At 38.4% G+C, this 24,046-nt stretch overlaps 1 protein-coding gene and 1 long non-coding RNA gene across 10 annotated transcripts in view; one reads left to right on the top strand and one right to left on the bottom strand.

Moving 5' to 3' along the window:
• The window catches only part of ARID1B (AT-rich interaction domain 1B), a 397,542-nt gene that overhangs the window by 194,790 nt on the left and 178,706 nt on the right, over positions 1 to 24,046 (bottom strand). The gene's annotated exons all lie outside the window — the stretch shown is intronic.
• LOC141571921 (uncharacterized) lies at positions 13,165 to 18,819 on the top strand. Its single transcript, XR_012496964.1, has 2 exons — positions 13,165 to 13,464; positions 18,523 to 18,819. It is a non-coding gene; the product is annotated as an uncharacterized LOC141571921 (long non-coding RNA).

Below are 24,046 nucleotides of genomic sequence, written 5' to 3'. Positions count from 1 at the left end.
AAAAAAAAAAACCACACACAAACACAAAAATCCTTGGTAAAACTTCCAAAAATCAAAATGCAGCATAACAGTAATAGCCACAGCCTTAACACCCTCTATCTCTAAAATACACCACAATTTACAAAACACTCTTAACACTTTATTTTGACTTGTGTTTTATTTTGAGTCCCCCAAATAATTCTCTGGGGCAGAAACCCCCACTTCACAGAGAACCAGCCGAGGCCCAGAGACGTGCAGCGTGAGGCCCAGCTCACGCGGCGAAAGGAGGACAGAGGCAGGACTCAGGCTTTGGCTCCAAGGCTCAGCGCACTTTCACTGTATTATCCTGTCCCTGACCGGGTACCACGAAGGTGGTGGGTTGTTACTGATGGGTTTGCAAGATTGCCTTTCTGAGGCTTTGGGGGAATCTTACAGTCTCAGGAAGACACCACCCCCACCCCCCCTGCAGGAAAAGACGTCTGCCCAGGGGTGTTGTCTGCCCTGCAGATACTCCTTCTGGCCTCCTCTCCTACCACCTGCAGAGAACAGTATCAGCGTCCAGACTGTGGTGTCACCTACTCCTCATTATCCAAGCTCCTGGACAAAATTAAGGAACATTTTTATGAATATGAGCTATTCCTGTTATTCACACAGGGCCCAAGTATGATGTGTGGTTAAAGGATTTAGTCCCGACTTTGGAAGAGCTTAAAGATTTAGGGGAGCTTAATAAATATTAAGCGTTCCAACTGATATGGGACGCTCTTGGGAGAGAGACCTTCCCGTTGCCCAAGTGAATTCTACCATTTGGGCTTCCAGATTTAGTAATATGTCTTGTGTCATGTGTCGCATGCAATACATGGGGCATACTTATACTAAACAATTATCCATTGCTTATCTGAAATTCAAACTTAACTGGCTGTCCTGTATTTTATCAGGCCACCCTACTTCCACATCAGTGACACAGTAAGAACCCAACACTTGGTTGTCAGCAGATTCTCCAAGGAATCTGGTGACTGCTGAATAGTAGCTGGTATAGCATTAACCATAACTTAATCCTCTAGCACTCTGTCACTAAGCGTGTCTTCACAAGAACTCTGCACTAGCCACGTAAGTAAAAAACTCCAAAAGGCTCCAAAAGGTTAGTTAAGTGGCAGGTTCCAGGACCTGGTGCCAAGTCACTGCTCATTTCCGAGTACAGTGCCCTGAGCGTGGCACAAAGCGGTCATGTATCATTCACTAACGTATGTTAGTATCGATGTAACGTAGCTGCTTTATCAGTTACCAGGACTCCGGTAGTCATTTGGGACAATCTTTGTCCTGAAAGTGTCTAATAAGCTGATTCCTTAGTCAGCACACTGTACGTCAGTTTGTACAATAGGGTACAGTCAACAGCTATTACAATCTCTTGCTTTTCCTTAGCCCTTTTTGTACCTTAGAGGCAACCAGAGTTCTTTTTAGTAACGAAAAATTAAAGGAGAAGGAAAATGAAATGAATTTTTCAGGGACTTGTTTGTAAATCATTTCAGCCTATCCTGGGAGATGCTGGGGCTTCCTACTACCTCACTGGTCACCAGGTGCATCTGAAACCCCAAGCCCACAGGAACAGGGCACCGCCACCTCCTCTGGCACTTCGTTGGGGGTCTTTGGAGTTCAGCAGCCTCCTGTGCTCGCAATCCGGCACAGCAGAGGGCTGTCACAGGGAGGCCCACTGCCAAGTCGGTCTACCCTGACCTCTTCTCTGCCCTGGGATCCCCCGGGCATGGCTGGGCAAGGTGAGGACTCAGGCTCAGGGCGAAAGAATCTCTCCAAGCAACTCCCGAGAGAGAGATGAACAGATGGAGAGAGACACAGACGATGAAGCTGTCTTCTGTCTCTTAAAAGCTATGTGGTCTTGGACAGGTTATTAAACTTCACCGACGCTTAAGGGACTGGTCTGAGGATTAGAGACAGAGAACATAAGGTGACCCAAAACAGGTACCAGGAGTAGTAATCGTTAGAAATAACGGCATGTAGCTATCCTTACTCAATCACTTCACACACCCACACACACAATTTTTTTTTAAAGCTGTTTCTTATTATCCAAGTCTCAGTACTGGGTTTTCACTTGGGAAAAGCCTTTTGTGAATATATTTTTTCTGTTTGTGTGTTTGTTTAAATATCACTTCCTCCTTGGAGGGAGTACATCAATACTGATACCTCAGGAACTCCTCTGTGCACATCCCTAAACAATGAAACGGTGTTCTTTGGAGTCAAAACTGCTGATACTGCATGTTTTAAGGTTTCAAACACACTGGAACATTCTGCATTAAGACTACCTACCACCTACGTATATAATCAGGTCTGTTATTTAAAGAGAATGTGGACCAACATACATGATGAGCAGAGGTCTAGTATTGATGAGAATACAAACAAATGAGCTGTTCAATTCCTTCAAGTCAACTGACTCACGAAAGAAAAAATAATTTGAGTAAGTCTCTACTTCCACTGTCACTGTGTCAAACATTCTCAAATAATACTTTTGGGAAAAGCAAACACAGAAATCCACCTTAAGAAAATATCCCGAAGTGAAAACGTGCATTTCCACACACCAGACAGACTTCACGTTCTCCACAGTTCGTGCTGTCACGGTACAATGCCTTTCGTCAGCCTGGACATTCAGTAAATATTGATTTTATAATTTGAATAAGTTTCATTCAATAATTATATTAGCTAGTCAGTAAATATTTAATACAGTATATATTTTACAAAGAGGTACTACCTGGAATTTGCATTTGATTTTAGAAATTTTAGAATATATTGTCCATATGTTTACCAACAAAAATTCAAAAGTTAATCATTATAAGTGAATAGACTGTTTCAATAAAAAAAAAGACTATTTTGTTTCTAGCTTTTATGAAAGAGCAATGGTTCCTACCTACACTGTCAAAGGGATAACTATTATTTCTACGGCATTCAAAATAATTTGAAAGTTGGGATAATTATATTAAACAGCTTTGGGACTACTTCATGGTGGCTGCTCTGAAGAATCTGTCTTTTAGAGATATTTTTTAAATATTAGGGCCTTAAATATTTTATCCCCATGCATCACGTCCATCTCCAAACTAACATAAAATGAAGTCTCACAAACATCTCACAAAATACCGTAGGAAATAAATGTTTGTGGGCCAGAATTACCACACTGCACATCTAACAGAATACTTATGATAAAAACCTGAAGGTATGAACAAATTAGCCCTATCCTGTGTTACAATAAGAATTACCACCATTGAGTAGATCTAATGCTACCCTATGGCCTCAAATGGTTAAACTTAAAAGATGAAGATACCACCCTCTACAAGAGGCATTTGAAGACCTATCATTAAGATCTGTCTTTTAATTCACTGAGTATTATTTTCTTAACCATGGATATTTTTTAATCCAAAACATAAACTTGGCCCCAAAAGAATGACACTGAGTTGCTGCTCTGCACCATCTTTTCCGGCTGGCGGCTCACTCAAGTCCTACACCTGGCCAGTAACCTTTGTGTCACTGCATCACCGTGATGCCCGTAAGCCTAATGGGACTCTGCAGCTAGGCCAACTCGCCAAGGTCCAGTGGCCTCTGAGCAGGAAACAGGCCATGTGTGGTCTGCAGGGCCACGACAGCTGCTGTGAGTTTATCAGCCTGCAGGCCCAACAGAGAGGAGCCCGTTCTGAACACCTCCCGCTCCAGAAGTAAGGCCCGCCTGCTAGCCTTCTGCCCTGCTCGCTAGGCTCCTTTCCCGGTAAGGAACACAGAAAATTCACAGAGGCACACCAAATCAAACACACACACTTAGAACAAAGCTGGAGAATCACTGAAAACAAACTAACCATCTTCTATATTCAATGACTGTGACGATAACACAAAAGTAATTGGCTTTTCATTTTTATTATGACTATGATTTTTTTTACAATTATAAACAAGTTAGAAAGGGCATTTACATCATGATGAGATGTTAACATGTAACACTTTCTTTTAACATGAGGTATTCCCCTCAAACCTGCAAACTTAGAAATGAGCAAGAGGAACAGGCATTGTACCAAACGGCTTTCCCAAGTGAAGGGTTACCCAAACACACACTCATATGCTTGTGTTTATATCTATAGAAATTTTAACTATTTATGTAAAAATCCAAAAACTAAATGTAAGCTTAGTGCAATTTACATTTATACTGTATCTTGTATAGTTATTACCATGTTTCCCTGAAAATAAGACCTGGCCGGACCATCAGCTCTAACGCATCTTTTGGAGCAAAAAATATAAGACCCAGTATTATATTACATTACATTACATTACATTATACCTGGTATTATATTTATCATATTATATTATGTTATATTACATTATATTATATTATATTATATTATATTATATTATATTATATTATATTATACCCAGTCTTATATTATATTAAAATAAGTCCCAGTCGTATATTATATTAAAATAAGACCGGGTCTTATATTAATTTTTGCTCCAAAAGACGCAACTAGGTCTTATTTTCAGGGAAACACAGTATATGCTATATACATTATTACATATACACATATATACAGCATATACACCACATACTATGCATGAACTATTTCTACTCATGTGGAAAGAAAATTAAAATTAAAAATAAGAATCTATGTTCAAGGTTACTGTTCATAACAAGAGATAGAGCTTTGTAACTGTTGACCGTTTTAAATATTGTTTTCTTTGTTATTTAATTAGGATTACAACTTTGTTACATATCTTGACAATTTTCAATAGTAAGAATTTAAAAATCTACACTTGAACAAACATGTTGACACTTGAGAAGCACATTAAGGTACCCAATGAAGAGCAGTTTACAAACACTGCATCCAATTCCAATAGAACTTCAGAAGTACCAAACGTGTTTGGGGCAAAAAAGTCAGGACATTTAGAATAATTACTGTTAATGAAAACGTTAAGTTCCAAGTTTTCCCTATTAAAATAGCTTAAACGTCAGTATCCTGACAATGTAGTCATGAAAATGTCCTTTAAATTTTTGAAATTCAAGACAGATCTAAGAAAAATATAAAAATAAACTTTTGCCCTTAACATTTCTAATTCTAAATTGGTGCGATAATGGACAATCTTAGATGAATATATGGATGGATCCCCATTTGCTTATGAAGACCCTAAGATACAGGCCAGCACAGTAAGTTCTGCGGGGCCACACTGCCAGGGTCCAAATTCTGTCCCTGCCGTTTACGCCGGCCATGCGACCCAGTCAGGTGCTGCTCCTCAGAGTCTGAACACAAAAAGGGACTAATGACAGACCCCAAGGGAATGCTGTGAAATTTAAATGAGCTAATACCTGTAAAATGCTTGAGAAAGTGCCTGGCTCCTCAGTACACCCTCAATCAATGTTAGTTAGTTGTTGTTACCATTGCAGTTGTAATTATTAATCATCTTGGCTGTGAAATATGATTAGCCATGAAAAGCCATTTATGGTTCGTAATTGGCTAGTTACGTACCATAAATTGGCTGGTTAGTAAGGGCAATAGAGCAAAAACATAAAATAAAACAGAAAGCTAAGGAAATCTGCCTTGCTGGCTATCCAGTCCGTTGACTCGAATGCAGTAGACTAAGTCCTCCAAGGATGCAGGCCCACTGTATTCCCATTCGCACTGCCCAGGGCCTGGCCAGACAGCACATGCTCTTCAAGTGCTCTCTGAAGCAGAGTTAAATAAATACTTTTTGTATAAGAAATTTTACATTACTCTCTGTAAAGTCAAAAATCAAATTAATTGGCAAGAATTATACCAAAGGGATAAACTACAAGCTTAGATGCCTCTGATTAACTATTAGATGGCTATTTCTCATCACTCCTGCACATGGCAGCTGTGCAAAGGGTTCCCATCACATGGGAAATAACCGCAAAACAAACACTGCTACTTCCCCAGCTATTGCCACCCCCTCTCGTGACTGAGCCCTTTTTCTGTGCGCACTCTAATACGGGAACGGCAAACAGTATCCCACTGAGATGTGGTTAGCGTTTCCATTTTACAGATGAGGAAACAGGTTTAGACGTGTTAAGTAAATCAGCCTATCAAGTGGGCCAACTGCGATTAAGACCCAACAGTCCACTATCAGTAAAACTTGACTATTTCTTCAGTTTACGCACTGGCTTTGTGTAGACAGCTATGATAGCTTCCTGCACCTTTCAGTCGTTGAAGAGCAACACGCATTTTCTTGTGACTGTCAAAATAGATCATTACCTTTTTTCTTGCTTGGGATCTTCATAACTTAAAAAGACATACTCTTCACTTCACCTTGACCTCCAGGATACAGGATGATCCTCTACCAGAATCACCATCACTATGAAGTCCTGCCCCCAGCAGAGCTAAAAAAGACACATAGGAGCACAGAATGGCATGGTGCCCTGACCTGGAGGGTTTGCAGAGCACATGGGATAGAAGATAATGGGTAAGAGAATCAAGAGTAACGATGACAAAATGTGATAAACCATGGCCAAGAAGTGAAATCCAAAGAGAGAGGAAAGAACTGGGAGAAATTGCAACAATTCAGGTCTCCATGTCATAATAGCAGGGAAAGGGAGCGAGAGAACCATAAAGCCAACAGAGCTATGTCAGATCCCTATGGCAACATGGCTTTTATGTGGACATGGGTCCAAGACACTGGTGCAGAATATACACGAGCAAAAAAAGAAGAAATTCTCCCTACTTTTATGGCACATTTCCCTGAGTATCAGAACGCACATGTTTAACTGACATTAATATTGGTTACTGTTCTCTAATGGAGGTGGTGGTTGGGGGTAATGGCTCTAGAACTGGCCAATCAAGGATAAACCGCCTCCAAATGCATAGGAACAAAGAAGAAAAACATCCATCTCCCATTCTATCAGATGGTTCCATGTGTTGAAGTGTGTTCAAAATGACTGAAGCACGTTGCAGCAGCCCAGTGAACCAAAGACAGATCAGTTATGTTGAATGCAGTAACTGACAACACACACACACGCACAGAACCCACCAGAACTGGCGGTTGCAGAGCTCCGGCTGCAGTCCCTGACCACTTGCTAGACACCCATTCACTTTCTGGTAGAAACAAGAGGATGTGCTGCCCACATTTCAACTAGGGAATAGCTGGCCCGAAGACAGCCATGAGAGGACTCCACGGGTGCGTCTGCCATTCTCCCCCCCCTCCCCCCCGCCCCGCTGTTGGCCACAGAGCCCCTAGGTAAGCAGAGCAGGGAGCAAACTGTGCACATCACAAGTGCCATGTGCGAATGGGACGAAGGGAGCACAAAATGTGAGCCGCTCACGTAATGCAACAGACGCTCTCCTTTGAGGTTCTACACAAACTGGGCACCTGCAAATTAAGTCACTGGCCCAACAGTTTACATTATTTGACACATTATCAGTTAGTTTTTTATTCTATTCCCTTGCGCTCCCTTCTTACTCTTCACGTTCCCTCTTTAGTGAATCTACAGCTAAATCTTTGGGCAATAATCCCTCCACCTTCAGCCCAAAACTGTGTCCTACAAATCCGGATTTCCCATAGATCAGGTTTTCTTAGCGTGGGCAAGAAGGAAACAGATAAAAATATTAGCTGTAATTGTCTTTCTGGGATGGAAGAAAGGCAAGTATTTCCACCCCACCTTTATATTTTTCACAAATTACTTACAATAAGCAGCCAGTTTGTGTTTCAATCATGTTTATAACTTTTACTACTGTTATACTGAGAGTTGTTTCCTTCGAAAGTGGTAGCACTGGCCTTCAAAAAAGCTGGCTACTGTCTTTAATAATAATAGGGATAGCAACACCTAGCATTTACTGATAATTACTGTGTGTCAAGCAATGTTCTAAGTGCATTACATGTTCATCTTAACCTAAGATACAGGTACTATTATCCCATTTGACTGGCAAGGAAACCAAAGCACAAACTAACTAGACAATTAGCCCAGGTGAGTGACAGAGCCAAATGCAAACCCGAGAGCCTTAACCCCCAGTCCTGGCTATGTCTCCTGTTGGTGATGTTTGTCTACAGGAGGTTTGCTTTGAATGATCTCAGAAATTATTAGTCATCTACACTTAGGAAACTTAAAAATCTCTCTATTAAACAGAAATTAGATCTGAAATAAAATTATGTATTTAATAAACATTTGTCATGAACCTGAGAGAGGGGCATTCCTCTCTTAATGAGTGGAAATGCAATGCCGTCCCATACAGGTGTGACTGGCCTGGCTACCACACCAGCCCTGAAGCCTCCACACCTGAGGGTAGATGAGCAATTCAAATGAAAACGTAACTGAAAGGAAGGGCAGGCGAGCTTCCCTAAATCTCTTCCTCACCAGTGTGAATCTTGACAGATCAAAGACAAAGCCTTCCAAGAAGTAGAAATTTGGCAGAAACTGTTTAAAATTGACAGAAAAAAAAACAGGAGGTAAGAATACTAATACTGAAAGTTACCCAGTGCAATGGGACAGCGGATTCAAGGCAAATTGGGCAGGGCACCAATTTCCAAGGATGACTGGGACAGTACCAGGCCACTTGGTCTGAGTTCTCTTGCAGAATTAAGTTTTGCAGCAATGTGCAGATGTTTAAGTTTTATTATCAATATGGTTCATGTTTTCAGGCTATAAAAATATATTTAATTAAACCCAGTATGTGTATAAAAGTTTTAATAATAAAAAAGACAGATATTCAAGGCATGGTAGCTCTTCATATCTATAAAAAGAAAAACACTTTAATGAATAGGAAGCTGAACACTAAAGTAAATTAACAAAAAATAAACAGCCAATGTAATATAAAAACATGAGCTAACTGAGGTCGTTAATGTCAGTTAAATGGCAAATGATCCATTACAACCAATGTTGAATGTGTCAATTAAATATGAGCAGACAGTCTTGCAATTCGAGTTTAAAGATTTACTTTTACTTCTTCCAGATTCATAGCCTTTCGAACATGAACAATTTCTCTGAATTAACAACTTGCCTTTACACTCTATATACAAACTGTACATAAGAAGACCTTAACAATTACGTTTATGAAAGCAGAGGATAGTATTACATTTAGAAAAGGGTCAATCCAAAAAGTATTATCAATTTCAAATCATTTAATTTTTACAGAACGATGACACTATATTTTCACTATTCTTTGCTTCTCTTTTCTTCAAGGACTACTGTCAATAAGATGTATGTTATGAAATGCACTTAAGAACTACAACTGAAAGAATCTTAAAATGTTTAAAGTATGTGGAAGCTTTCTTTCCATAAGAACTGTAAAAAAATAAAGCAGTCTTTAATAATAGCCTACTCTTTTGGAAATGATGTTTTCGCTCGCAAAACATTTCTTTCTGAAATACACTCCGTTTAGCCTGAGCGAAATTTTCTGATTCCTTTCCAGCCCTATATTGAAGCTTCCCCCACAATGGCGTGTACCTGGCACCTGCGCCATCCATCCACTGCCTCACACCCTGCAACTTCCTCCCACTCAGACAGTGCTGCTTTCCCTGCCTTTACTTTTGTTTTCCAGTAACATCAAATCATTACAGCACATCCCTCAAAAATCCCCAATAAGCCAATAGACACCAAACAGGTCCAAGGAGATCCAAATCCCAATCTGGAAAATAACTGCTTTGGGGCATTTTTCATGTCTCCAGAATGTCCTTTCTTCCACAGTGATGTTCAGGTACCTTCAAAGAGCACTGGGGGACAAAAATCAAAAATCTAAAAATTGTATTTTGAGCAGAGATTTAAATAGGAATGTGAAGAGACCCGAAAGGAAGTTGAAAAGAGAATTCGTTTCCAAGCTAGTACCCTAAGGGGCCCATCGCCCACGGCTCACTCCTGCTCCTGGAGCTTGGCCACACCACAGCTGTAGCACAACCATGCTACACTTTCTCCTGTCTCTAAGCTTCTGCCCTGACACCCAGGGAAGAGATGACCAGCCGGTCCCCAGCTGCTCCCCACCCTCCTCCCAACTCCAGCCAGTGTCTTGTCTGCAGCCATGTGACAGATGCCTAGTCAAAATTTCACCCTTCCTGAATTCCTGACCCAAAGAAACGGGGGAGAGGCGAGATAGTAAAATGATTATTTTAATAAAATGAAGTTTTGAGGTGATTTGTTAACTGTAACAGTGTTACTAACAATATATGCAGATGGGAAAGCATATGGAGGCATAAGAAACAATTGAGCAGAGAGAAGGCAGGCCAATCAGAAACATCCGAGGGGCATAGGAAATAGGATATCAATAAGGGGCAAAGCAAGATGGCCTTTATAACCCGGAAACTCAGGAATTGGGGATCATCAGATCAAAATCAGGGGAATTAAGTGAATGTCTGTAAAACCAAAGCATCAGACCACTATCATCCCGATTCCATTAGGAAAGAGAGGTTCTCTATAGACAGGGACCAGAAACGCTCAGGGCTCCCAGAGAGGGGACGGCTTGTGAAATGGGGCTAAGTCATAATCAGAGTCATTACTGAACACTGAGAACTTAAATCCCTTTCTCTCTGTAGTTCAGCTCCAGAATGTCAGCAGCCAGGCTTAAACATCACTCGCCATCTTTCCAAGCGGAAGACTATAGGTACCTTCTCTGGAGAAAATAAACTGCTCCAGAGAAAAGATTTTCACATGTCAACCTGAGGAAGTCCCCAACGACAAAGCTGGCAGATAACATCAGGCCCCTGAAGAGATGCCGACCTGTCCACAAGCCCAGCTCACACTGAGAGCTTCCAATCAGCATGTAGTGCTTCACCCTTAAAAGTGAACACTTCTGAATAAAGCCTTTGGCATAACTTTTAGAAAGAGAGAAATTCAGAAGAAACAGAGATAATGCAAGGAATAGAAGAAACACTTAAAAACTAACATTTATTTCAATGAGGAAAAAAGAATATCGCATCCATGAATGAAATATAGAAGGCTATAATGAGGAATGAAATACAAAGAAAAACACTTTGAAATAAAAAAACATAAAGAGAAAAATAATAGTCAGGTTGGAAGATAAAGTCAAAGTAATCTCTTAGACAGAAAACAATAAAGGAATGGAAAAATCAGTAAAAGAAAGATCAATCAATTCAGTATCCAAATGCAACCCACGGGAGTTTCAGAATGAGAAAGCAGAGAGAGAAAAAAAGTATATAAATATTACAAGATAACTGCCCAGAAATAAAGAACAGCACAAACTTAGTGCCCAGCACAATGAAGAACCAAAAACAAAGACCCACAGAAACGCAAACACACAGTGAAAATCTTAATAGCACCAGGGGTAGAGAAGGGGGAGGAGGTCACATATAAAGAAATGACATCTATTTTTTCAGCAACATGAAAAGTCTGAAGGCAGGAATACTAGAAGTTAGAAGTTATATTTTTTAAAGTCTTAGAGAAAATTATTTCCATCCTATATTACTCTAGCCTAGCCAAACAAACTATTCAAATGTGAAAGTACAAATAAAGGTATTTTTAAAAACACAAGGTCTAAAAAAATTTACTTCCTATTCACACTTTCTCATGAAGGTACAGAAGGATGTGCACAATCAAATGACAAGTGATTTAGGGAACAGCGGATCTATCCATATGTAAGAGGCACAGAGAAGAGTCAGCACAAAAAAAATGAAAGGGGGATCCCAGGAGAGGGTTGTATACAGAAATAAAGAACTGCAAAAACTGGGGTAGGAGACATCCAGAAAGTATGTCTATTAGGGGAAAAAAATGTAATTGAAAAAAATTATCTGACAGCTATGACATGAAAAACTACTGTTGAGCTATTGGGCGGTGGTGAAAGAAATAATCAGATTTTTAAAAAAGTCATGAGAAATGAATGAAGCAAACTTTAACTCCCGGCAAAACTAAAAGTTATCCAAGAAAGGAAATGTAATTATAGTATAGTGAAATACTTATATCAGTAGTGAACAAAGTTAAAAAGATTTAGTAATGAAAACAGTAAAATGGTCTTAACCTAAAGTTGAGATGCGATTATACTGGGAGGATGGTGAAGGGTGGGAAAGAGAGGGTATAAAGCAATACAATCCTCATTAAATAATGTCAAACGGAAGAATTTAAAAGATAACACACATTAATGATTGTATGAATGTGTGTGTGGATTTTAAAAAGAAACAGATATAAAAAGGCAGTTTCATTTGATTTTTTAATACCACCTATAAAGTAGGTATACACTTCTAAACTTTGTCTATTTTTAAAAACTTAGATTCCCTGGGTTACAAGTTATCCTAGGAGGAAGGAACATATGTGCCTTTAACCTATTGGTTTTCTAATGCTTGATTCTTATGTCTGACACAAAGGTGGAGACTCTCCATTTCCTGATTGAGTTAACTGGGCCATGAATACCTCCCATTCCCACTTTACTATTACCCTCCCCCTCAAAAACAATCACCGCCCCTGTCCATCCACAGGTGATGTGACTACCTGGGCAATCTTAGAAAAAGACGATGGCGCTTTCCAACAGTCAGGGCAGTGCTGGTACCACACACAAGATTAGACAAGGGGTGCTTACTGGAAGTCCCAAGAAATTAGATACTTTCAGTTTTTCGCTAAGTCACGAATTAAACAGTGTGGTTACACTCAACTGCCAAGACAACAAGAGACCTATACTGAAATGTAAGTATCAAAATAAATACTGAATAGATTTATCATGAAATTGTTTTATCCAGTAAATGAAAATGACTTAAATTCTGAGATCCTTCCTAAAATAATGAAAGAGAGCTAAAAATTATGTATTCCTCTCTGTGTCCTGCAAGCTAAAAATCTCAGTTCCGAGTACATGGAAAACCACGGCTCCCTCTGCGATGTACAGGCTCTGGGGCACAGCGACCCCCCGGCCCTCGCAGGGCCTCCTCCCGGGCCTCAGTGACAGCAGAGATAACTATGTGGCAACATTTCACCTAGTTCCTTCCCCACTAAACCAGACCCCTCCTCCAGGGAAAGCCACGAATCTGATCCGGAGCCCCAGTAATTAGCACACTACCTGACACACAGAAAGGAGCGCAGTAATTCTTTTCCAGATATACTAATCAAATTATACCACTGTGATTACGGGCCTAAGCATTACAAGAAATGCTGCTGGTGGTTTAACAAGAAATACTCAACTTTTACAGATACTTTCTCCACAGTCTTTTAACTTGGATGGTTAAACAAAACAAAACAAAACAAAAAAAGGGAAGGCCACACTGCAATCAACGTTTTTAAAGGAAGAACCAACTGAATAAAAATAATTCATGTTTGTATTTCATGCAAATCTCTACTGTTCCTGGACTATTGCCAAGCTCAAACTCAGGCAGAGCAAGTAGTAATTTCCAACACCCTTAGCAGCCAATGAAACTAGCAGCATGTGCCTTCCCCCAGCCTCCCACACCTGTCACTGGGGTTGGTCATCTCTCCCTGTGGCAGGATATGGCGAGTTTACAGCTGACTCAGTTCGCCTACCAGCATATTCTGTATGAGGGAAACTGGACTCACTGGAACCTCACCTAGAAATGGTAAGTTTCCAACGAGGTATTTCAGCAGTTAGACAGGTATTTTATTATAATATGATACAATATATAATTGTCTTTGCAAAGTTGGGATTCCTGTCAACTGAGAATTTTCAAATGATTGTGTAACCCGATAAATATGGAAACAGCAATCACAGAACTACAAAATAGATAAGTAAAATTCTTCAATCACAATTCAGGTAATATTATCAACAATACTAGTACTTTGAGGAATATTTTGTTTTACAAACCGAGACATAAGCACTGAAGACATCTGAATCTTTCATTCATTAAGCAATTCAACAGTATTAAAAATGGGCTTATTACTTTTAACTGGAAAAATGTAAATACATTATATGTACACTTGAATCAGCTGCCGTCTGGGGAGAACAAGAGAAATGTGGAACAAACAAAATAACAGTTTAACTTTGCTATCATAAGGAAGCCTGAAAAAATATGTAGCTAGAAAAAGTAATATATCACATTTAAATGTATCCTACTAGAAGGTAAAAGTTATGTTTCTACAAAGAAATGGTTCTTTGTACACTAACAAAGCAAACATTAAATTCTCTTTTGAATTATATTAATGAAAATATTTGTACCATGGAACTAAATGGAATTTTAAGTAAAGAGCCATCTATTGAAAAAGTGAAAATAACTTCTTACACAGTGACACACAACAGTGTCTAATGATTTGTATCACACAAGAACAAAGTTACTTTATGGTGATGAGATGGGTTCTGTACCATGTACTGAGACTTCCATACCCTGATGTCTAGCACCGTGCTCAGTGACACTCAGAAGCAGTAACAAACCTTGCTGAAGATACATCCTCTCAACACCAGTGATGAAGAAATCTACACTTTTCCCTACCTTTAAACTCTACTACTCCAATGTCCACTTCTGTCACAGATTGCACTTACTTTCCCCCCTTTAAAAAAATGGACAAAGTACGTAATGTAACAATTTTCATGACACTGAACATCAGGCAATAAGGACAGTGGTGCCTGAGAAACAGGGAAAAACAAGGGGAGCCCGACTTGCCCAGCTGTGAGTTTCCAGCCGCAGTGCAAGCAGGGGAAAGCAGGCAGTGTGGATGTCTTTCCCTAAGTTGAGGAATGGAGCTGGGAGCCCGAGTGTGCCAAGAGGGCTGATGTTCACAGGTAAGAGTAAAGAAAAGGAGAAAGCTACAGAGAGAGAGGTTCTGGATATTAACAGTCTTCCCTCCAGGACTGAGCAGAGTAACGTCCAGCCCATGTGTATGAAGAAACAATATGAGGGTGGGGAAAGAACCATTGGCAAGGACTGTAAAGAATAAGCCTCAGGACAAACCCAGAAGAGTTCCTGTTCCTAAGCAGAGAGGGAAAACTGCATAGAACACTTGGAAGGAACTTGCCTCAAAGGGGGGACAAAATTAGTGCTAAATACCACTCTGGTCCCACCAATCAGAGTTTAAACATAGGACCAAAAAGGATCAAGCTGTTTCCAACTAAGGTAACTGGGTCCCACACCAAAGCTCAAGGACGTTTATACACACGCACACACACATGCAGGCCTATCTTCATCCAGCACTCAACAAGGTAAAGTTCACCATGTCTGGCACCCAATCAAAAATTATCAGAAATACAAAGAAGCATGAAAATATGACCCGTAACCAAGAGAAAAGTCAATACATTGAAATACACACAAAAATGACAAAGATGTTCAAATTGGTGGGCAAGAAGACTCAGTTACAACTGTATTCCAACTGGTCAAAACGGAAGAGAAAAAAGTGCACATCTTTAAATTAGAGATATGGAAACTATACGAAATAACCCAAATTGTCCTTCTAGAGATGAAAACTATAATGTCTGATATGTGAATACACTGGATGTATTTAATGGCAGATTAAAACAACACACAAGAAAAGACTCCTAAACCTGAAACAGAAAGAAAAAGAAAAAAAAAAACCAGAAAAAAAAAGGAAGTCTAATGTATATGTACTTGATGCTACAGAAACCGGGGGTGGGGAAGAGGAAGACAGAATAAAATATTTGGGGGGAAAAAAGTGGCTGCAAAACTTCTAAATATAATGAACTATAAATTCAGATCCAAAACAGTCAATGAACTCCAAGCAAAAGACACACAAAGAAAAACACCATCATACAACCATACATATGACTACAGTCATATTGTAATCAAATAGCCTAAAACCAATAATAGAGAAAATTTTAAGAGGAGCCAGGGGAAAACAATCCTCATTATATAAAAAAACAACAAAAATAAGAAAAACTTATCAGAAACAATGAAAACCAGAAGACAATGGAGCAAATATCTTAAAAGTACTGAAAGAAAAATATTGTTAAACTAAAATTCTATTATTCTGTGAAAATATCTTTCAAACATGAAGCAATCACAAATTTCACAAAAAAGCACAAGTGATTAAAACAATGATAAATTAGACTTCAGCAAAATTAAAGGCTTTTCTTTTGATTCAAAAGACACCTCTAAGAAATTAAAAAGATAAGCCACAAACTATGAGAAAATACCTGCCAATCATATTAAACAACTTGGACCCAGGATATATAAAAAACTCTTAAAACTCAGTAATAAGAAAACAAAATAATCCAATTAAAAAATTAGTGAAAGTTCTGAATAGCTTTTTCACCAAAGAAGGCATACAAATGGTTGACACACATGGGAAAGATGCTCAGCGTCATTGTGACGAGGGAAATGCCAGTGAAACCCAATCACTTCCATAACAATGGCTACAATGAAGAGACAGAAGGCAACTGGTGGTGAGGATGTGGAGAAGAGCACTGCTGGTAGGAACACAAAATGGTACAAAATTGTTAGAAATATACCCCACGTTCTCCTAGTAGTAAGTAGCTAACTACTCAAAAGAAATGAAACCATGACGTCTACAGAAAGACTGACACGTGACTGTGACGGGCAGAACTGTTCCTAATAACTGAAAAGAGAAACAACCCAAAGTCGATAAATAAAATGCGTACTAGGCAATTAAAGCTCTGACGACAGCAGCGGAGGGGCCCGGGGTGAGACGGAGTGTACGGCGGGAAGATGAGTATACGCTCTGCTCAGTGAGGACGCGAGCTGGTAAGTGACACCGTGTATCTGAAACCTAAGGCAACAGCTAAAACAATACAACAAAATACGGCAAATACATTCTGTTGTTCCAAGTGATGCTTCCCACTGAGTGAAAACAAACCTGCCGAAATCTAACAAAAGGTAAGCTAAAAGATGGGAGACTGCCACAGGCGCTTTCTCTTGGCTTTTTAATTCTCTGAATTTCATTGACATCAGCATGCGTCTCCTGTGAAGAAGATGGCAGAAAGTGGTACTTGGGGTGGGTTTCTATTCTGGGCTGTTTTCAAGGAACAATTTAACCTTTATCTTCTCCAATCTTAGGCAAAATTGCAACACTTCGGTCTCTACCTCCACACAATTAGCCTTTCATGTACATTAACCAAACAAGATTATTTACTATAAAACTATCTGATAACATAATTCAGCGTGTTTTAAAATTCAGTGCAAAAGGAAGACTCACTAATGCTCCCCTGTGAGAAACTAAGAAGTATGAAAAATGATTCTAGGACTCATACGGCTTTGTTATTACAAGGTTTATGGAGCTAAAGCCCCCAGAAGGGTTTACGTTTCAAAATCCTCAACTGTACTCACTCTGAACTTGTTTCGATAGCACATCTTTATTCAGATTGTTAAAAAAAACACAAAGTGTGCATAGATATCACTGAAATATACCCACAGCAGAAACTCAAAACTACATCACAGTTTTCACTTCACTCCTCCCCATACCCTCTGTTTTTTGTTCTCCTAAAACCCCGGACACTGTCAGTCCTTGAATGAATAAAACGATTTTTTTAAGTCCGGTGCCCTTTGGGAAATCACATCTAAATTAGCCCAGCAAATGTTGTAGAAAAATGCTTCACAAAGAAAAACTTTTGAGATACAGAAAGAATTTCTATTCAGGTCATATAAAAACTAACCAGAACAGGAGAGATATTTGGGGGTTGGAAAAACAACAAAAACGTATAGACCAAAACACACTTATTCATGATAACCATAAATATATATATCTTAGTATTTCCTCTGTTTGTCTATTCATAATCAGAGTAAAAAATGTCACTAAATCACTATGAAGGAATTTTAAATAAATCAGATGTTGTTACTATTGAGATAAACTAGTAAATCAAACTGAACGAAAAATATGGTAGGGGGCTCATTCAAGAAAAATAAATCAGTGGAATGGTTTTAGAGAGTTAAAAATATAAACTAAATGGAATATTCTTTATTCATTTCATGTGCCTTTAGCCTCTATTTAATAATGGGAATTCTGTGGTGCTTAAAACACTAAGTTCCTTTTAAATCAACAATAAAAAAAATTGGTTGCTTTGCATAAAAGTAAAAATATATATGCAGGAAGAAGAGCAACTTAGAAACTCACTAATAAAATAAACCTACATATCCTATTAAAATGCATTTTAAATTTATTTATAGGAAACATTAAATAAAGCATAGAATTTGAGAACCAGAAAGGATGTTAAAGATCATTTAGTTGGAGTTTATTACACGAAGTTAGAAACTACATTTGCTTACATCACCACTGTTCAAAAGAACTTGCTGTGACAAGAGAAACCGTCTATATTCTGTGCTGTCCAATATGATAGCCACTAACCACGTGTAGCTATTTAAATTCATTAAAATGAAACAAAATTTAAAACTCAGTTCCTTAGTAGCATTGCAAGCTCTCAGTAGTCACATACTTGACGGCTACAGAACCGCACAGCACAAAGCCTTACACAACATGTAGTGAGACTGCACAACACACAATACCAGCAATCAGTAAGTCGCTCCTTTCTATGATTTTCCTACCTCCTTCAAAAGAATTAAAATACAAAGAAATTCCTGAAAGTATAAAATGCCTTTTTAATGGAATTTTTTTACCAGAATTCCTAGGCTGACAGTTGGGTGGGTTCTCTGTTAGGGATCATTTGTTTTAAAGAAGTATCTCTGAATTGAAACCTATCCCATTTCTAATTTCTATAGGTTCCTCCAGCTAGATCCAGTTGAATGTGAGGAGACTGCTGTAATGCAAGTGCTCACCTGAATCCCAAAGATTACCTAGGACAGACCAAGGGCCGACCTGAAGTAACAGAAAGACAGCCTCCTATTTCAATAAACAACAGGGGTGGGAGAGGCAGCTCTGCTTAGAGTACTGAATTCAAACTCTGGGACCCAAGTTTACATTTACATGCTTACTTAAATATGTTAATCCCGCACTGGTAACTACAGAAAAGTTCTTCATCAAGATTACACGATCTCATTAAAATATTCTTAATAAAGCAGATTTGCACAATTTTATACTCAGAGAGGCAAAAGTGAGGGCCCTGGGTGAAGTGGGCAGCTCATGTCAGCTGTGGTCCTTGCTGGTGCTGTGACACTGAGAAACCACTGGGCGCCCCTGGCTTCCGACTGCCCCCACCCCACCCACCACCTGCAAACTAAGGTTACCAGCCTGGACACCCCTTACTTCTCGTTTCTGAGTGTTAGTCCATCGCACATTGTTAAGTGCTCAGTAAACATCTGAGAACTGCTGTTGTTGACTACATAGATACTGGTTAACATTCCTTCTAGAATTTCAATCTTCTAATTTTCATTTAGGAATTCTGGAGAAAATGTCTTGTCAAATGAATATAAAGAATTGTTTTAGCCTTTTTATGTACTAGTTTTTAAATCTGAAGTTCAGAATTCTATGAACTAAGGAATGTCCTTCCTAGACTTCTAAGATGGCCCCCAAGACCCCTGGCTCCTGCTGTACATAACGTGTTATAATCCTCTCCCTGTGATTATACCGACAATTAAGTTACATGACATGACAAAGGTCAGGCACTCTGCAGATGAAGTTAAGGTCCCCAATCGGTTGACTCTGAGTTAATCAGAAAAGAGGTTATCCTGGGTGGGCCTGACTTAATCAGGAGAGCTCTTTAAATCAGTCAGAGACTCTCAGCTGGCCTTGCAGAAGCAAGCTGCTCTGAGTTCTACTCGTATGGCTGCAACGAAATAAATTTTGCCAACAACCACATGAGCTTGGAAGAAGACTCCAAGCCTCAGATGAGACCCCAGCCCGACTGACAAGCTGAGCAAAGGACTCGGGTATGCCATGCCCAGATTCCTGATCCATGGAAACTATGAAATAAAAATATGGGTGTTGTTTTAAGCCTCTAAGTTAGTGGTAATTTATTACATAGCAATAAAAGCTAACACATTCCCAAGCTCATCCACTGTCTACTGTTTGATATATCTCATTCAGAAATTTTCTCTGGACACAGGTACACACACTTCTCTCAACCACTCTACGTTACATAATGCCACATGTTATTATCCCCATTTTAAAGATGAGGAACTTGAGGCTAACTGACATGGAAATAAACTAAGTTCTCCTGTAGGACGGCATTAGTGAGCTCATGTCATCTTCTATCAGTAAGGATGGGAGGCTCATTTCGCTCATGACAAAGTCATAATTTTTTCAAGATTACAAAGTAAAAGCAGAAACAGGAATCTCTGAATTCAAGTCTACTTGAATGCAAAGCCCAAAAATCCCACCAATTTTTCAGTTTTTATTCTCTGATAATTACTGTTAATTAGAAATAAATGTCTGAAAACTTCATCAAGAGTGCATTTCAGGATACCTGAAGGTGAAGGAGGGTGGCAGTAACCTCTGTCGTTTGTGTGACTAGCATGGGAAGTCCGCTGGCTAAGGAAACCAGCAGTACAGAGAAACATCAGCACCCAGAGAAAATCAGAGATCTACACTTCCACAGAAAATACAAACTGGGGCAAAACTATTTTTCTCCACTAGAAATCCAGGAGTATGCAGGGAGGATGGTCAAAGCAGAGCTGAGAGAGAGCGAGGTCCTGCATATGACGGGGCACTCGCTCGGGTCACAAACATCGACTGTTGTAATTCAGCTTGAGCAAGACATAAATACATTGCACAATACACAGGGGATAAAAGCAAAATCCACTGAGGCAGCAGAAGGCAAATGGCACCCCGAGTGTTCTATCATGTGAGTACAGAGAGGGAATACAAGAGAGGTACAACAAACAATACAGAGCGGAATGTTGTACCATTAGCTACAAACAGCTGTCTTATACCCCAAAAGGATCTCTTTCCAATGCTGTTTACTAATCACAAACATTTGGCAGTATTTATCAAATAGGATTAAAATAGTTTAGAACAAATTGTTGTTAATATTCCAAAATTTAAAACATCATAGCAGAATTACTAAGCAATCTTGATTAAAATAGTTACACATATTTCAAGTGAAATAGAATATAATTTCAAACTTTTTAAAAATAAAATATTCAAAAGTAATGTTCTAAAAATTGAAAGCTTTTATTCCTAGTAATTAAACATAATATTGTATATAATGTATACATTCTAGAGTTTGCTTATTGATACAGAAAGGGTAAACATTAATTTTCTTTACATTGTCTGAACTGTTTTACCTAGGTTTGTCTTTTACCATAATGAAAAGGCGTTACAGAATGAAAAATAAGCAAGACAAAAGAAAACTAAATTGAACTTATTGTGCCTTCTAAGTTATCAGACAATGTACTTTTTTTAGAAAATCAGAATATAGTACTGAAGTATGTTTTTAAACTTCTATTTTAATAAATGTTCCAGAATCTAAGATCCCCTGGCCAAATAAATCTCACATACATTAAGTCACACATCTGTAGTTAGAGATTAACAGTTATAAAACTAGTGCCATTGGAATAAGGCTGAATAAGGTTAATTAAATTGGCTTATGGGGAACTACATGTAAAGTAATTATTGTATTATTATGAGACCTTAAATTTTTCCCTGACATCTCTTTTCAATAAATGAAGAAAATTCTGGTTCACTATACCTACCATGTGAATTTAGTAGCTTAAACAAAGTTCATTCAGACTACACTCCTTTCTCCAGCTGGCTGTCTTAAAACATACACCAGCACCCAACTCAGGGGGAGAACCTGCGGTGTAAATCCGACATCACAGTACAACCACCCAGCACCCACCCTTGGGCTGGAAAGAGACACAATTTTAGCCTAGACTAACAAATGTGTTCTGAATAAAGATTTGCATTCACACTGAATATTACCTGGATAATTTTGTTGACAAACACAAAATCAATGGAGATATTAATAGCAGGGTATGCTTGTACTCAGTGTCCATTCTTGAAATAATTTATAAATAAATGACACACTCAGGTTCATCTCTAAGTCAACTTGTTTGGAACCTGGAAACGTATTTTCCACAAATACACTAAGTTGAAGTTAAATTTCTCAAAAATTTCAACATATAAATAGAACCAACGTTACCAGAAGCTAAATGTGTTTACAACAGTGCTTTCCTCAGGAGCAAAAGTCACCCAGCTTCGTGCCAGGGCCCATCCCCCACCTGTCTTGAGTCCCCTCACTCGCAGTAGGAAGAGACCTGCTTGCAGGTGCCCCCATTCCTTCACTCCAAGCAACCAGAACAAAATCTCAAGCCGGAGTAACCATTAACAATAAAAATGACCTTCCATTTACTGAGGTGCAGGATGAGCACATCTCAACTAATCCTAACAACAATCCTATGCAGAAAGAACTTTTATTCCCCATCTTCAGCAAAACAAACAGGTAAAAAGAAAAGTCACATAAATTGCTCAGGTCACAGAGCTAGAACTGCTGGTACTGAGATTCAAACTGAAATCCAACAAAAGAGCATATACACTGCCTACATCTTAAAGGCAAAATTAAATAAGTCTAACCTGAAAATTCTCAAAACTTAAAGATTACTGAATTTTTTTTGCACGATCCATAATAAACTCCAAATGTACATTTAAATATGACTTTTGGATAATCAAGCTGTTGAACAACAAAAAATTTTTACTGTTCACAAACTCCCCCCAAAGATAATTAGCGACCTATGATTTTACATTAGGTTCCAAAATTTCAAACTTGTATTTAATATAAAAGAAGTGGAAAAGGAGACTATTAAACATTATTGGTTGGTGCAAAAGTAATTGCGATTTTAAAGGTTAAAAATAATTGCAAAAACTGCAATTATTTTTGCACCAACTTAATATATTTCTATTGCAAAAACTTTTTCCCTAAATTGAAATCACTAGGTTTTATTTTAAACTTTATTAACTTTATTCTAAGCTTTCTACAACTATTAACATACATTCGTACATTGAAGTGCAAATTTAGTTGATTCCATTAACCCCTGCAAAACTGGACAAAACAGCGTCGGAATTAGCAACAGTAATTTTTCTTAAATGACACACACTTTCCACACTATTAAGATAAAGTAGAGGGAGATTGAGCAAGAAAGATAGCTGCTTTAGAAAAACAAGCCTCACCTAGACGAACAGAAGCGCCTCTGTGAAGGGTGGAAAACACTGGTCTCATATTCTTAACAGGGACAAGCCAGACAAAATTTAGAAAATAAACTGTGCAGTCACGTTCAATATAAGAATCAGCAAAGTAATGGCAAGGACTGGACTGCTGAATTATGTTATTACTTTGAACCTTAAAAAATATTTAAAAAACAAAAACAAATTCTTGATCACAGCTGCTCTATGTAAACACACACACACACACACACACACACACACACACACAAAACAGGAAATAACTGAATTTCAAACTGCTGATAACTGATGTCTACCACATGGGGAATAAAATACATATGCAGATGTATATGCAATAAAAAAAGTTACTTATGAAATATTCATTTGAAAAGTAATTAAGTCTTCCAATTGAAAAACTAACCTTTCACAACATAAAACTCATCATGTAGTTTCGAAATTAACACATTCTTCTGTCCTCTGGTGCTTATTACAATTCATTTAGCACCTCCTCTACATTGATACTTGGATTTTTCAGATATTTTTCATTTTCTAAAAGCTAAAATAAAACAGAACCAAAGAATGATTCTCCCCAAATATCCAAAACAAAACCTTTACAGACCACGTACACAAGACATAATTACAACCTTAGTAAATTTTCCCAAAATTTTTTATGAAAAATAAAACCTTTTCAAATTAGAGAATCCATACTTCAATTGAGGTTAATTAAGCTGTTTTTAAAAAATGAAACAGATTGAAAATGTATCCTCTGTCTTGCAAAATCAATAATTCCAAACTTGTAATTTTTACGCATAGAAAGACATACAAATACAGGCACACAACATTCTTTGGCCTGAGTACACACATAAGATTATATTATCATAAAAAAAACTTAAAACTACAAATCTCTCAAATAATCCTGTCCTAATTCTCCCTACACAAAGTATCAAATTAGCCTGTCTGTAGTCTCAGCACGTAAGCATGAAGAGATTTTTTTTTTTTTTTTTTTTTTGGTCAGGGGAAGAAATTAGCAGGATTTTAGGCTTCAATGGCCAAAACAGACTATTAGCTTCCATTTGGCTATTAGTCAAATAAGCAGAGTGGTCTCTAAAGTGTCACCAACAGATAGCAATAAATTCTCAAAATGAGACTCAGTGCCTGCTTTTCTCATGTGGAAGGGAATGAAAAAAG

Source organism: Rhinolophus sinicus, linkage group LG05 (genome assembly GCF_036562045.2).
Source record: "Rhinolophus sinicus isolate RSC01 linkage group LG05, ASM3656204v1, whole genome shotgun sequence".
In the NCBI taxonomy this organism is placed as follows: domain Eukaryota; kingdom Metazoa; phylum Chordata; class Mammalia; order Chiroptera; family Rhinolophidae; genus Rhinolophus; species Rhinolophus sinicus.
The sequence above is the reverse complement of the archived record's forward strand: the minus strand, read 5'-3'. Positions and strand labels throughout refer to the sequence as shown.